The sequence below is a fragment of the Babylonia areolata genome, chromosome 12 (genome assembly GCF_041734735.1).
Source record: "Babylonia areolata isolate BAREFJ2019XMU chromosome 12, ASM4173473v1, whole genome shotgun sequence".
NCBI lineage: Eukaryota > Metazoa > Mollusca > Gastropoda > Neogastropoda > Buccinidae > Babylonia > Babylonia areolata.
In genome coordinates, this window is record NC_134887.1 from 10,038,091 (window position 1) to 10,043,216 (window position 5,126).

Genomic DNA, 5,126 nt, shown 5'->3' on the forward strand with positions numbered 1-5,126 from the left:
AGTGGAGAGGGAGAATATAGAATAAGATGTATATATTACAATGTTTTTAACCCTTTCACCGCCAAGCTTGCATTTATGCACCGGCGTGGTAGAGGACCCATGTCACTGAAAGGTTGACCATTCATTGGTCTGTTTTCCATGAACCTACTGCTCTTAATGTTCGGTGGTAGGGTAGGGCCATATTTTCTATACATCGCAGGGGGGGGAATCCCCAGCTATTCTTAGCCACTGTCTTTTCTGTGTTTATACCACAAGGGAATTTTGTACTCTAAATTTGACTGGCGGTGAAAGGGTTAACCAGTTTACAACTTTTTCCGTCTTGGAAACGAAACAATGGAAAGGAAAGAGGGGAAGAAATGTGGATATTGTCATAAGTCTATGAAAGGAAAGAAGGATGAAAGGAAGTGAGGGAGGAAGAAGGAAGAGCAGATGAAAGGAGTGAAGGATGGAAAGATTAAGAATGATGAATGGAGAGAGAAAGTAAGGAAGAAGGGAGGGTGGAAGAAAGGAAGGAGTGAAGAGAGGAAGGAAGAATGATGAAGGGAGAGAGAAAGTAAGGAAGAAGGGAGGGTGGAAGAAAGGAAGGAGTGAAGAGAGGAAGGAAGAATGATGAAGGGAGATAGAAAGTAAGGAAGAAGGGAGGGTGGAAGAAAGGAAGGAGTGAAGAGAGGAAGGAAGAATGATGAAGGGAGAGAGAAAGTAAGGAAGAAGGGAGGGTGGAAGAAAGGAAGAGAGGAAGGAAGCGAGGATGGAAGGAAGATGTAAAGATGAACGAGTGAAGGAAGAATAAAAAAATTTTTGCTCCAAACCCATCTGTGCCAAGACTCTTTCCATTTTTCATATTCTTTAATACTTCAGTTCGCTTCCTCTTCTAACCTTGTTTCTCCTTCCAACAAAACATTTTCATCGTTTGGTCATTCTGGCAATTTGCAAACTAAAATAATATCTCATTCTACATGTATCCAAAGTTTACTTCGTGAATAAGTTTCTAAAAAAAAATATTTAAAAAAAAAGACTTTTATGTTATATGTTTTCTCATTCATCTGTGAATGTTCCACTATGGTCTAACAATCTGGTCATGCGCCCATTCACATAGTGTCCTGTTATTATCCTAGAATACAAAAATAATAATAATAATAATAATAATAATTTGTGACCTTTTCTCCTTCGGCATTCTCTCAATTTATCTCTCGATCTTTATACAAAACATTCTTTTTTTTCTGAAGAAACACTAAATCTTCATGTTTCCCTTTTAACATTTCCATATCTTCGTCTGTTCTATTTTTCTTTTCTTTTCTTTTCTTTTTTTCTAATAATCTTATTCCTTTTGTCAGTTCCTCTTTTTCTGTTGCTTTCGTCTTCTCTATTGTTTCATAGACTTTTTGTTGTTTTTTTTTAGATCATATTTTCAATGAAAAGGAAATCTAAAAACATCTTATATAACTTTGCAAGATTTTCTTCTTTTTTTTTTCTTCTTTTTCGTTCGTGGGCTGCAACTTCCAACGTTCACTCGTATGTACACGAGCGGGCTTTTACGTGCATGACCGTTTTTAACCCCGCCACGTAGGCAGCCATACTCCGTTTTCGGGGATGTGCATGCTGAGTATGTTCTTGTTTCCATAACCCCACCGAACGCTGACATGGATTACAGGATCTTTAACGTGCGTATTTAATATTCTGCTTGCGTATACACACGAAGGGGAATCAAGCACTAGCAGGTCTGCACATATGTTGACCTGGGAGATCGGAAAAGTCTCCACCCTTCACCCACCAGGCGCCGTTACCGAGATTCGAACCCGGGACCCTCAGATTGAAAGTCCAACGCTTTAACCACTCGGCTGTTGCGCCCGTCACTTTGCAAGATCAATGTTCATATAAGAAATTCCACAGACTGTTTCTGTCTGTACCATACTGTTCTATATAAATTGTTTCATCTAGTAGTTAATCTAATTCCATCGATGATTTGCTTATCTCTAAGTAGAGTGTAGTTCGAGTAAACAATCATTGTCTTTTTTTTTAGCTGTGCACATGTCATTCTTTTTCCCATCTGTTCCCATCTTCAGACACACAAAGAGGATCCATCCATCCGTGGTGTGTGTGTGTGTGTGTGTGTGTGTGTGTGTGTGTGTGTGTGTGTGTGTGTGTGTGCGTGCGTGCGTGTGTGTGTGTGTGTGTGTGTGTGTGTGTGTGTGTGTGTGTGTGTGTGTGTGTGCGCGCGCGCGCAGTGTGCTGAGCCTATCTGTGCTAAGCATTATCTGCTGGGATGTGGTTTCAGTTTCAGTTTCAGTAGCTCAAGGAGGCGTCACTGCGTTTGGACAAATCCATATACGCTACACCACATCTGCCAAGCAGATGCCTGACCAGCAGCGTAACCCAACTCGCTTAGTCAGGCCTTGAAAAAAAGAAAAAGAAATAAAATAATAAATTAATTAATTAATTAATTAATTAATTAATTAATTAATAATAATAATAATAATAATAATAGATAAATACATTTTTTTTAAAGAACTACTACTACTAATAATAATATGTATAAGGCGCAAAAACATGATGAAGTCAACTATAAGCGTGCAAAATAAATAAATTAATTAATTAATTAATTAATTAATTAAATGGGATGTGGATGGTATCTTATTCAGACTCCACACATACACTGAACTTCCGTCTTCCTGGCCTGGCCTGGCCTCTTCTTTCTGTGAAACAATGGTTCCATTTCTGACAGAAGAAAGTGATGATCTTTTATTTATTTTTCTTTTTTTTAGATTTAATAATGTAAACTTTCTTCTTCTTTAAAAAAAATAAACAACGTTTTTATTCAAATATTTCATTTCTACATTACAAAATACACACACGCCCAAACACCCGCACAAATACAGACACACACAGACACACAGGCACACAGACACACAGACACAGACACACAGACACACACACACACACACACACACACACACACACACAACTAAATCATGAAAGAAAAAGGGAAAATATTAGGGTATCTGAAAATCATCAATAATAATAATAATAATAATGATGATGATGGAGTCTCCCGTCGGTCCGACGGATGAGTAGGCAGGCAGGCTTATCTGTCAGTGTGGGTCCTCATGTGGGAGAAGAGGCCGATTCTGGATGCGCAGCACTTCCCACAGGTGCTGCAAGCTGTCATGGAGAACAAACCAATGACCCCACCAGTAGTTGTCATGATGACAGAACCAATGGCTCCACCAGTAGTTGTCATGATGACAGAACCAATGACCCCACCAGTAGCTGTCATGGAGAACAGAACCAATGACCCCACCAGTAGCTGTCATGAGGACAGAACCAATGGCCCCACCAGTAGCTGTCATGAGGACAGAACCAATGGCCCCACCAGTAGCTGTCATGAGGACAGAACCAATGGCCCCACCAGTAGCTGTCATGAGGACAGAACCAATGGCCCCACCAGTAGCTGTCATGGAGAACGAACCAATGACCCCATCAGTAGCTGTCATGGAGAATAAACCAATGACCCCACCAGTAGCTGTCATGAGGACAGAACCAATGGCCCCACCAGTAGCTGTCATGAAGACAGAACCAATGGCCCCACCAGTAGCTGTCATGAGGACAGAACCAATGGCCCCACCAGTAGCTGTCATGGAGAAAGAACCAATGACCCCACCAGTAGCTGTTATGGGGAACAGAACCAATGGCCCCACCAGTAGCTGTCATGAGGACAGAACCAATGGCCCCACCAGTAGCTGTCATGAGGACAGAACCAATGGCCCCACCAGTAGCTGTCATGAAGACAGAACCAATGACCCCACCAGTAGCTGTCATGAGGACAGAACCAATGACCCCACCAGTAGCTGTCATGAGGACAGAACCAATGGCCCCACCAGTAGCTGTCATGAGGACAGAACCAATGACCCCACCAGTAGCTGTCATGAGGACAGAACCAATGACCCCACCAGTGGCTGCCGTGTATTAGAAGCAGATGCCCCCCCCCCCTCCGCACCCTCACACACACACACGCACGCACTCAAACACACACACACACACACACACACACACACACACACACACACACACACACACACACGTCACAAACACACCAGAATGTGCTGTTTATGAGGCTTGATAAGTAGGTCATACTGTTCGAAATGATGATGGTAAACGATTAATATAAAATATTCATCTATTCTGTTTATCAGTCCCACATGGTAAGTTTAAGAAATTACAATAACAGCTAGAGTGGGGTTTTTTTCTACATACCTTGGTCCTGTCGCCTGGAATAAACTTCCTTGATTAATAAATTCGCCATGCTGAAACTGAATAAAATCTCCGTTCAAATCTGGCATCTGCATGCTTTCATGGCATTGATGTCTTTGGTGTTGGCCTGTGGTGTGTGTGTGTGTGTGTGTGTGTGTGTGTGTGTGTGTGTGTGTGTGTGTGTGTGTGTGTGTCTGTGTGTGTGTGTGTGTGTCTGTGTGTTTGTGTGTGTGTGTGTGTGTGTGTCTGTGTGTCTTGTGTGTGTGTGTGTGTGTGTGTGTGTGTGTGTGTGTGTGTGTGTGTGTGTGTGTGTGTGTGTGAAGTCAAGTCGACTGAGTCAAGATTTTATTTTGTGACGGTCAACTGAATACGCAATGATTTTTTTTTAACATCAAGCCATCAATGAAAAAAGTACCAAAAAAAATATGGGAGAGAGAGAGAGAGAGAAGAAGAAAAAAGAAAACCAACAACAACAGCAACAACACATACAAGAAGATATAGTGTGATAATAAACTAGTACACGATTACATTTCTATTTCACACACACACACACACACACACACACACACACACACACACACACACATGAACACAAATGCTCGAACACAAATACCCGTCATGCCCATCCCAACCACTTACACATAATTATTCCCTCGTGTAATACAAAATCCTTGCCAAGACAAGCAATATACAAAACATTTCATAATTAACAAAAGAAGTATTAGACCGTCTAAATCTACTCGGCTGTGCCACAGGCAAGGGGCCAGTCTGGACTTGAAGCAGTCCAGCGACTCGGCTGTGACAACCTTTTTTTGCGGCAGTGTGTTCCATTCCGGGATGGTGCAGGGTGTCAGCGGTGTTTGTGTCTGTGTTCATTA